This window comes from Oncorhynchus mykiss, chromosome 8 (genome assembly GCF_057628025.1).
Source record: "Oncorhynchus mykiss isolate SJ-2025 chromosome 8, ASM5762802v1, whole genome shotgun sequence".
NCBI classification, from domain to species: Eukaryota; Metazoa; Chordata; class Actinopteri; order Salmoniformes; family Salmonidae; genus Oncorhynchus; species Oncorhynchus mykiss.
This window is the reverse complement of record NC_143029.1, coordinates 20,566,402-20,577,542: the sequence shown is the minus strand read 5'-3', so window position 1 is coordinate 20,577,542 and position 11,141 is coordinate 20,566,402.

Sequence of the window (11,141 nt, the reverse complement as noted above, 5' to 3'; positions counted from 1 at the left end):
AAAACAAAATATTAAATTGATACCTACCTTGGTAGGGTTAGGGTTCCCACATGGTCATATCTCCATGTTACAGCGCTTATTTACATGAAACAGACAGAAGACAAGATGCGACCACCTGTGCTAATTAGCCACTTAGCATGCTCAGAACACATTTGTGTAAGCGTAACTTGGGAAGTGTAGTTTGATGGAGGCGCCCATTGCTGTGTGTATCTGGAAAAACTGCTACAGTAAGTGTCTATTTTTAATTTGTAGGATTCTTTCTCGCTGATGAAAGGTAAGGGCCATGTTTCGAAAGTCGTATCGCAAGCGATGATTCTAAACGTTAAAACAGCGGTGGGATTGTAGTTCATATGATGCAGTCATGGGCGAAGCTAATGGCTTGCGAAATGTATGGAGAAGGCCACCTAGAGTTTGAGAGCTAGGATGGCCTGTGCTGGTCTGTACACCTTTTAGTGTACATCATCGTTTATCATTGTTAAATATAATGTTTATCGATTCCATCTACATTTTTTATGAAACTCAGTCTACTATAACGTTTCGAGATGCATCATCTCTTGGTTATCAATGTGCCTTTTTTTGGCATGTACCCTAATTCCAATATTTTTTTCAATTTTATTACGTGCCAAAAATTGTATTCACATTGACAACAAAGGGTTTGATGTTTTTACATTAAGACTGATTCATTATCATCAATGAAGCTTCATCAAGAAGGACAAAATACCTAACTTTTTACTTATACTTTTACTTATAATTGCCAAACTCAACAAGTTGATCTAAATCTTTAAATGATTTTAAACATTTGTGATCATGTTGCAACAAAGTGTTTATTTCTTAAATTGAAAATAACCTACTTCTTATAGGTTATAGGATTAGTTTCAGTAGGTTGTCCCACCATCTAAAGTTAGGCCTACCTAACGAAAAACTATATAATTTTTTTTTGTTGACAATCTGAAGTTGTAGGCTACAGGTGACAAATAACATTCTATCATTTACACAAAGTAGGCTAGAAGATGTTCAAGTGAGTGATTGCAGGAAACCATAACAATGTCGCCACCTTGTGATTAAATCTATTCAATCATTGGATACCCATTAGCCAATCCAAGACATACATTTGAACCATTTGAACCCAGAGAATAAGATGCATGACTGGATTGTAGGGATACAATTACTAAAGTGGTAGCCTGAAGTGCAGTAGCGGATTTAGGTATAGGCGACATGGGCACCTACACCACCCGATGTCCCAGGAAGGCCATAAAGATCATCAAGGACAACAACCACTCAAGCCACTGCCTGTTCACGCCGCTATCATCCAGAAGGCGAGGTCAGTACAGGTGCATCAAAGCAGGGACCGAGAGACTGAAAAACAGCTTCTATCACAAGGCCATCAGACTGATAAACAGCCACCACTAACATTGAGTGGCTGCTGCCAGCATACTGACTCAACTCCAGCCACTTTAATAATGTAAAAATTGCCGGGGGCAGCACGGGGCGCCCTCACAAAAAAATGTGGAATGGTGACATTTGCGCGATCGGTTTTCTATCGCTCATTTGCATGTCACGTCAATGATATCATGTATCACTTAGTTAGTGCAGGGGGGGTTCGCCTAGGAAGCCATACAAGCTACAAATCAAATCAAATGTTATTTGTCACATACACATGGTTAGCAGATGTTAATGCGAGTGTAGCGAAATGCTTGTGCTTCTAGTTCCGACAATGCAGTAATAACCAACGAGTAATCTAACCTAACAATTTCACAACAACTACCTAATACACACAAGTGTAAAGGAATAAAGAATATGTACATAAAAATATATGAATGAGTGATGGTACAGAACGGCATAGGCCAGATGCAGTATATGGTATCGGGTACAGTATATACATATGAGAAGAGTAATGTAGGGTATGTAAACAATATATAAAGTGGCATTGTTTAAAGTGGCTAGTGATATATTTTACATCAATTCCCATTATTAAAGTGGCTGGAGTTGAGTCAGTATGTTGGCAGCAGCCTCTCAATGTTAGTGGTGGCTGATTAACAGTCTGATGGCCTTGTGATAGAAGCTGTTTTTCAGTCTCTCGGTCCCTGCTTTGATGCACCTGTACTGACCTCGCCTTCTGGATGATAGCGGGATGAACAGGCAGTGGCTCGAGTGGTTGTTGTCCTTGATGATCTTTATGGCCTTCCTGTGATATCGGGGGGTGTAGGTGTCCTGGAGGGCAGGTAGTTTGCCCCCGGTGATGCGTTGTGCAGACCTCACTACCCTTTGGACGTACCAGGCGGTGATACAGCCCGACAGGATGCTCTCGATTGTGCATCTGTAAAAGTTTGTGGGTACTTTTGGTGACAAGCCAAATTTCTTCAGAGGCACTGCTGCGCCTTCTTCACCATGCTGTCTGTGTGGGTGGACCAATTCAGTCTGCCCGTGATGTATACGCAGAGGAACTTAAAACTTACTACCCTCTCCACTACTGTCCCGTCGATGTGGATAGGGGGGTGCTCCCTCTGCTGTTTCCTGAAGTCGACGATCATCTCCTTTTATTTTGTTGACGTTGAGTGTGAGTGTGAGGTTATTTTCCTGACACCACACTCCGAGGGCCCTCACCTTCTCTCTGTAGGCCGTCTCGTTGTTGATGGTAATCAAGCCTACCACTGTAGTGTCGTCTGCAAACTTGATGATTGAGTTGGAGGCGTGCAAGGCCACGCAGTTGTGGGTGAACAGGGAGTACAGGAGAGGGCTCAGAACGCACCCTTGTGGGACCCCAGTGTTGAGGATCAGCGGGGTTGAGATGTTGTTACCTACCCTCACCACCTGGGGGCGGCCCGTCAGGAAGTCCAGTACCCAGTTGCACAGGGTGGGGTCGAGACCCAGGGTTTTGAGCTTGATGACGAGTTTGGAGGGTACTATTCTCACATAGGTATTCCTCTTGTCCAGATGGGTTAGGGCAGTGTGGTTAGGATTGCGTCGTCTGTGGACCTATTGGGGCGGTAAGCAAATAGGAGTGGGTCTAGGGTGGAGGTGATATGGTCCTTGACTAGTCTCTCAAAGCACTTCATGATGACGGAAGTGAGTGCTACGGGGCGGTAGTCGTTTAGCTCAGTTACCTTAGCTTTCTTGGGAACAGGAACAGTGGTGGCCCTCTTGAAGCATGTGGGAACAGCAGAATGAGATAAGGACTGATTGAATATGTCCGTAAACATACCAGCCAGCTGGTCTGCGCATGTTCTGAGGACGCGGCAGGGGATGCCGTTTGGGCCTGCAGCCTTGCGAGGGTTAACACGTTTAAATGTTTTACTCACGTCCGCTGCAGTGAAGGAGAGTCCGCAGGTTTTGGTAGTGGGCCGTGTCAGTGGCACTGTATTGTCCTCAAAGCGAGCAAAGAAGTTGTTTAGTCTGCCTGGGAGCAAGACATCCTGGTCCGCGACGGGGCTGGTTTTCTTTTTGTAATCCGTGATTGACTGTAGACCCTGCCACATACTTCTTGTGTCTGAGCCGTTGAATTGCGACTCTACTTTGTCTCTATACTGACACTTAGCTTGCTCGTATGATAGCACAAGAGGGCTGATTTGGCATCAGTAAATCTGCGCTCAGTCATTCGACCAATGAGGTGCTTGCAAGAAATAATCATCAATCAGTAGGCTTGTGATCTTTATTCTTCCACTGTGATCATCAAAACACGGAAATGTCGAGACCAGACCATGTAATAGGGTTGTCACTAGTTACTACAGCCACAAAGTCATACACCCTTCCCATTTGTACAATGAATCGTCTTAAAATGTGATTTTAAACCTAACCACACTGCTAACCGTATGCCTAATCTTAAATGTTAGTTTTCATAAATGTTTACAATATATGCCATTTGACTTTGTGGCTATGGTAACTAGTGGAAACCATGTCGCTGGGTGTCTGCTTCATCAAACAGAGAACCACTTGGTTGTTGTAAAACGCACATAGTTTTATGAGAATACAATGTAACAAAGCTTTATTAATCAGCAAAGTAAATATATTTTGCTAATCAATCTTTAAACATGTCTCTCTGGGGTTTATGACGTTGTGGCTGTGGTAACTAGTGATGACCGTGACATAGTTAGTAGGCCTACTCACCAAACTACTCAAAGGTTAGGAATAGATTTCCTGCTCGACATGTCTATGCAGTGGAGATATCACCGTTTATCCTGACACGAGTGGCGTGTGTGACATCCCAGTACTATGGAAATGCCGGTGAATAAACTGTGTATTTAATAAATCAGTCTCATGACGATTTATTAAAGTTGATAATCAACTTGTGCTAAAACTAATTTAAACCATAGATTACTACTAGCTAGTTACTGGTAATCTCAACTCAATGACCCAATTGTTGCATGCAAAGGACCTACTCAGGGACCCTAATGCTGCAAAGTAGGCTACCAGAGGTCAATAGAGAGAGTCACGTAACCGTCAGGGTATCCAGTAACCCTTGAAAATGACACAAGTCATTACACATATGTCTTTGGAGAAGGTGTCTTCTGCACGAGTTTTGTTAAAGCCCCGGTGCTCTTAAAATTAACAGGCATCACTTGCAAGCATTAAGGACCTGTCATAAAGAACAAAAGGTTAAATTGATGTACACCTTTTATAGTGTTAGGGTTCCCACATGGCCATGTTACAGTGCTTGTTTACGGAAGACGAGAAGCCCACTCCATCTTCCTTCTCCACCTGTGCTAATCAGCTATTTGTGTCTCCGAACACCTGTGTGTTGTAAACGTGTTGTCACTGAAAAATACTGTTGGCTGCAACTGTTAAAATTGGTTAAATCCGTTTTACAGTAAGTGTGTATTATGCTTAATAAAAAATGGAATAAATAACATCAAATAATATATGTACATTGTCATATTGATATCCACAAAGCAAATCTCCTCATATATATATTTACAACTGTTGATAATACACAGCAGTTCATTCATGGTTACACTATTGGAGCTGTAGCAACCAGATTTTGGTGGTTCTTTTGAATATATTAAAACGTTCCAGCAGTTTATAATTCTATTAAAATGTGTGAAATAAGTTTTGGGTGATATGAAAGTAGAGGGATTTATGTTTCTAGAACCATACTGCAATTGAGAATCGATTCACGTTTAGATGGAGTATTTGGCTGTTTTGGTTTCCAGAGCCAATTCGCCTTTAAACAGAACATGTAAGGTCCTTGGACTATAAAGGGGTAACATTAGGCTACTTTAGTCCATTATTGGGCTAGGTAGCCAGCAGATTCCGACCATACCGTTACGGTTGTTTACACTGAGCTCCATGGTGTCGGAATGTAATCATGTTTAGATTAAGGCACCGTGGAGCCGTGCGAGATACCTCAATGCAGGGATGGGATGTGCCACTGTACTCCAAATTTGACCAAACTGATACATCGAGAAGATTTAAATACTGCTCATTTTTACAGAAAACTGCCATTTTCATGCTCATGCTAATTAGCATTAGCTACCACAGCTATCAGCCAATCAGCTCATTTGATGTTTAACACAACGTGGCATTTATTTATTGTTCCATTATAGCCCTATGCTAATGAGTGTAGTTGTGGTGTTCCAACAGTGGGATCCCAGCTGTGGCGGCCAGTCGCTCTGCACCCTCCAGGGTCATGGAGGGGTCATCTACAGTACACTGTGGTCTCCACACAGAGTACAGTTATACTTCACTTGGTCATTCATGCTTCAGATATTAAATGAGTTAAAGTAGCATTTAAATTCTGTAGCTTGATCAGGTAAAGATGAATTGTAATGCCTCGTCATCACCTCATGGTGTCACTAAAGCTCTAGTTCTGATATACAGGTCCTTGCTCTCTGCCTCGGGAAGCTTAGTGTACAGCTGCTGCTAATCAGTAGACATGTAGCCTTTCATAGTAAGTATTTTCATATTGTTCAATTCTGAATTATAGTGTAGAGAATATAGTGACTTATGCTTCTAAAAAGGTTAAGTCCTAAACTCATTATTAAACAGAGTTGGGGAAATCGGCTTTTAGTTTCTTTTCACCCAAAGTTCCCTGCCACTAGATGTACTGGTGCCTCTCAGGTAGTTAAAGTTGTTGATTGTGGACGACTTTGCAGAGGAATGTGATTGTTTATCTTGATTGTGTATTGTAAGTTTGTTTATTTGTATTATGTATATTCAGGGCTCCCTTGTAAAAGAGACCTTGGTCTCAATGGGACGGAAATAAAAAGGACTTACCTGCATTTATCGTGAGCGCTTATCTCGATCAGTTATCTGGACCATGTGACCTGCAGTGTTCTGGTTCTCTGTTTGCAGACAGCTGCCACACTATGATCTTATCTAACATGAGGCGTTTTGCTTACAGTGTCCTCCCTCTCTCTCCCACAATCAATTCCCAGTCGCAGCACACTGGGGCCTGGTGCTAACATGGTTTGTCACCGCTGATAAGTCTTGGGCCCTGGATGCTACATTGAGGCCTGATGGGTATCAGAGCCTCTCTGTGGAGAACATATCAGAATTAACAAGGCTGTGTTTGCTCTGACATAACTGTATTTTATCTGGCTGTCTTATGATCGCCTACAGTCTGTGTGCCGGTGTTTAGACAGTGTTCAGCCAGGGAGTCATAAGAGAAGATGTGAAGACATGGTACTCTCCCAGCGGGCAAAAATTGGCATGTGGTTTCATAACCACAACATCAATTTTTTTCGGGTGTAAATCATGTGTCCTAGTTAAGGGCACATCCATTTTTTTTAAGTGTTCAAATGTTGTCCAAAAGATGCCCAGTGGGTTCATGTGTCAATGGTTACACATTTCACAGTTTCGCACACAGAAACATAACACAGAAAACGTTAAACCAGTGTGTTTATCGGTTTATGAATCTACTCTTGTTAAAGGTTTAGACTTTTTTGAAGATGTATCAGAAAAATATGTAGGGTTATCAGGCCTATTACAGGCCTATTATAGGCCTATTACCAGTCAGATACCTGTCAAAGATCAGCAATAACAATGATTTGATAGAGGGGAAAGTTACCTTTTGTAAGAGCTGGGGAAATGATGTTGTTGAAATGATGAAGTGTGACTGAAATCACATAATCACAACTGTTCTGGTATTCAGTGATCACCTCCACCGGTTTGATATCAAAATCTAATACATCTGGTAAAAATGTTCCAGATTGTTACACCATGATGACATTTTGTATTTCTTTCTTGATATACAGTGGGGCAAAATAGTATTTAGTCAGCCACCAATTGTGCAAGTTCTCCCACTTAAAAAGATGAGAGGCCTGTAATTTTCATCATAGGTACACTTCAACTATAACAGACAAAATGAGGAAAAAAAATGTAGAAAATCACATTGTAGGTTTTTGAATGAATTTATTTGCAAATTATGGTGGAAAATAAGTATTTGGTCACCTACAAACAAGCAAGATTTCTGGCTCTCACAGACCTGTTTTCTTCTTTAAGAGGCTCCTCTGTCCTCCACTCGTTACCTGTATTAATGGCACCTGTTTGAACTTGTTATCAGTATAAGAGACACCTGTCCACAACCTCAAACAGTCACACTCCAAACTCCACTATGGCCAAGACCAAAGAGCTGTCAAAGGACACCAGAAACACAATTGTAGACCTGCACCAGGCTGGGAAGACTGAATCTGCAATAGGTAAGCAGCTTGGTTTGAAGAAATCAACTGTGGGAGCAATTATTAGGAAATGGAAGACATACAAGACCACTGAAAATCTCCCTCGATCTGGGGCTCCACGCAAGATCTCACCCCGTGGGGTCAAAATGATCACAAGAACGGTGAGCAAAAATCCCAGAACCACACAGGGCGACCTAGTGAATGACCTCCAGAGGGCTTGGACCAAAGTAACAAAGCCTACCATCAGTAACACACTACGCCGCCAGGGACTCAAATCCTGCAGTGCCAGACATGTCCCCCTGCTTAAGCCAGTACATGTCCAGGCCGTCTGAAGTTTGCTAGAGAGCATTTGGATGATCCAGAAGAAGATTGGGAGAATGTCATATGGTCAGATGAAACCAAAATATAACTTTTTGGTAAAAACTCAACTCGTCGTGTTTGGAGGACAAAGAATGCTGAGTTGCATCCAAAGAACACCATACCTACTATGAAGCATGGAGGTGGAAACATCATGCTTTGCGGCTGTTTTTCTGCAAAGGGACCAGGACGACTGATCCGTGTAAAGGAAAGAATGAATGGGGCCATGTATCGTGAGATTTTGAGTGAAAACCTCCTTCCATCAGTAAGGGCATTGAAGATGAAACGTGGCTGGGTCTTTCAGCATGACAATGATCCCAAACACACCACCCGTGCAATGAAGGAGTGGCTTCGTAAGAAGCATTTCAAGGTCCTGGAGTGGCCTAGCCAGTCTCCAGATCTCAACCCCATAGAAAATCTTTGGAGGGAGTTCAAAGTCCGTGTTGCCCAGCAACAGCCCCAAAACATCACTGCTCAAGAGGAGATCTGCATGGAGGAATGGACCAACATACCAGCAACAGTGTGTGAAAAGCTTGTGAAGACTTACAGAAAACGTTTGACTTCTGTCATTGCCAACAAAGGGTATATAACAAAGTAATGAGAAACTTTTGTTATTGACCAAATACTTATTTTCCACCATAATTCGCAAATAAATTAATAAAAAAAATTGATTTCTGGATATTTTTTCTCATTTTGTCTGTCATAGTTTAAGTGTACCTATGATTAAAATTACAGGCCTCTCATCTTTCTAAGTGGGAGAACTTGCACAATTGGTGGCTGACTAAATACTTTTTTGCCCCACTGTATACTTCACGTGATCCCCCAATGATTTGCCATGAGAGGGGTACTGTAGTTTTTCATAAGTTCAGTTGCAATGACAATGGTTTAGTGTGTGATAAAAATATGACATAGCTTCAGGGGCTAGCCGGTGACGTTTATTACCCTGGTGCACATCCACACATACCCCCCACCCAATACCCCCCACCACACACACACACAGACAGAGACCTAGGGAGGCTCTATTATCCCTCACTCTCTGCATCTCACTCAGTGAGGCAGCCTACCCCGAGAGACATTAGCAATGATAACACAGCAAAGTGTTGAGGGAGGGTCACCATTTTCCTATTAAAACCATGACACTGAATACCTATTAAACCATGACACTGAAGACCTATTAAAACCATGGCACTGAAGACCTATTAAAACCATGGCACTGAAGACCTATTAAAACCATGGCACTGAAGGCCTATTAAAACCAATGCACTGAAGGCCTATTAAAACCAATGCACTGAAGGCCTATTAAAACCATGGCACTGAAGGCCTATTAAAACCATGGCACTGAAGGCCTATTAAAACCATGGCACTGAAGACCTATTAAACCATGACATTGAAGACCTATTAAAACCATGGCACTGAAGGCCTATTAAAACCGTGGCACTGAAGGCCTATTAAAACCATGGCACTGAAGACCTATTAAACCATGACACTGAAGACCTATTAAAACCATGGCACTGAAGACCTATTAAAACCATGGCACTGAAGACCTATTAAACCATGACACTGAAGACCTATTAAAACCATGGCGCTGAAGGCTTATTAAAACCATGGCGCTGAAGGGGTCACCTTTTTGTGCCCTCACCAGTTTGCATCCCTGCCACACACTCATAAGCCAAAAACAGCAGTCAGACACACGCTCCAGAATGGCGCATTGACAAAGCTGCCTTGTAGCCTTCCACAGTCAGTCCAAACTCAGTGAAGGGAACTCTATATTGGTTATGTTTTGGGGGGATATATTTGTGCCATATAAAATGGATGATTGCACCTTTGTAACGGCCGTTGGTGGTGGAAGAAGGTGAGGACCAAAGCGCAATGTTGTATGTGTTCATGATGTTAATATTTAATTATTCAAACTGAACACTGAAATAGAAAACAACAAAGTGAACGAACAAAACAGTTCTGTCTGGTGCAGAATACAAACGCTCAACAGAAAATAATCACCCACAAATCAAGGGTGAAAACAGGCTGCCTAAGTATGGTTCTCAATCAGGGACAACGATTGACAGCTGCCTCTGATTGAGAACCTGTCACGATCGTTGAATGGAGGAGACCAAACGCATAGTTTAATGGATGACGAAAAAACACGAAGTACACTGAACAAACGAACAAAACAACAAATGAACGTGACTGCTAATGAACACTGTGCTAACATGCAACATAACATAGACAATAACCCACGAAATACCCAAAGAAGATGGCTGCCTAAATATGGTTCCCAATCAGAGACAACGATAAACACCTGTCTCTAATTGAGAACCAATCTAGGCAACCATAGACCTACATAAACACCTAGATGGTAAACAACCGCATAAACCTACAAAAACCCTAGATGAGACAAAAACACACATACCACCCTCGTCACACCCTGACCTAACCAAAATATATAAAGAAAACAAAGAATACTCAGGTCAGGGCGTGACAGTACCCCCCACCCCCCCCCCCCCCCCCCACAAAGGTGCAGACTCCGGATGCAAAAACCTAATCTAAAGGGGAGGGTCCGGGTGGGCCTCTTAAACGGTGGCGGCTCGGGTGCGGGACGTAGACCCCACTCTACCATAGTCATTGCCCTCTTCAAGGGCCTCTTCAGAGGGACGACCCTCGGCTCCGACCTAGGGTCTAAGACCTTAATTAAAGACCCCACTGGACTGAGGGGCAGCTCCGGACTGAGGGGCAGCTCCGAACAGAGGGGCGGCTCCGAACAGAGGGGCGGCTCCGAACAGAGGGGCGGCTCCGAACAGAGGGGCGGCTCCGAACAGAGGGGCGGCTCCGAACAGAGGGGCGGCTCCGAACAGAGGGGCGGCTCCGAACAGAGGGGCGGCTCCGAACAGAGGGGCGGCTCCGGACTGGGGGGCGGCTCCTGGCTGACGGCTCTGGCGGCTCCTTGCTGGCTGGCGGCTCTGGCGGCTCCTGGCTGGCTGACGGCTCTGGCGGCTCCTGGCTGACTAACGGCTCAGGACAGACTGGAGACTCTGGCAGCTCAGGACAGACGGGAGACTCTAGCGGCTCAGGACAGACGGGAGACTCTGGCGGCTCAGGACAGACGGGAGACTCTGGCGGCTCAGGACAGACGAGCCGCACTGTAGGCCTGGTGCGTGGTGCCGGCACTGGTGGTAC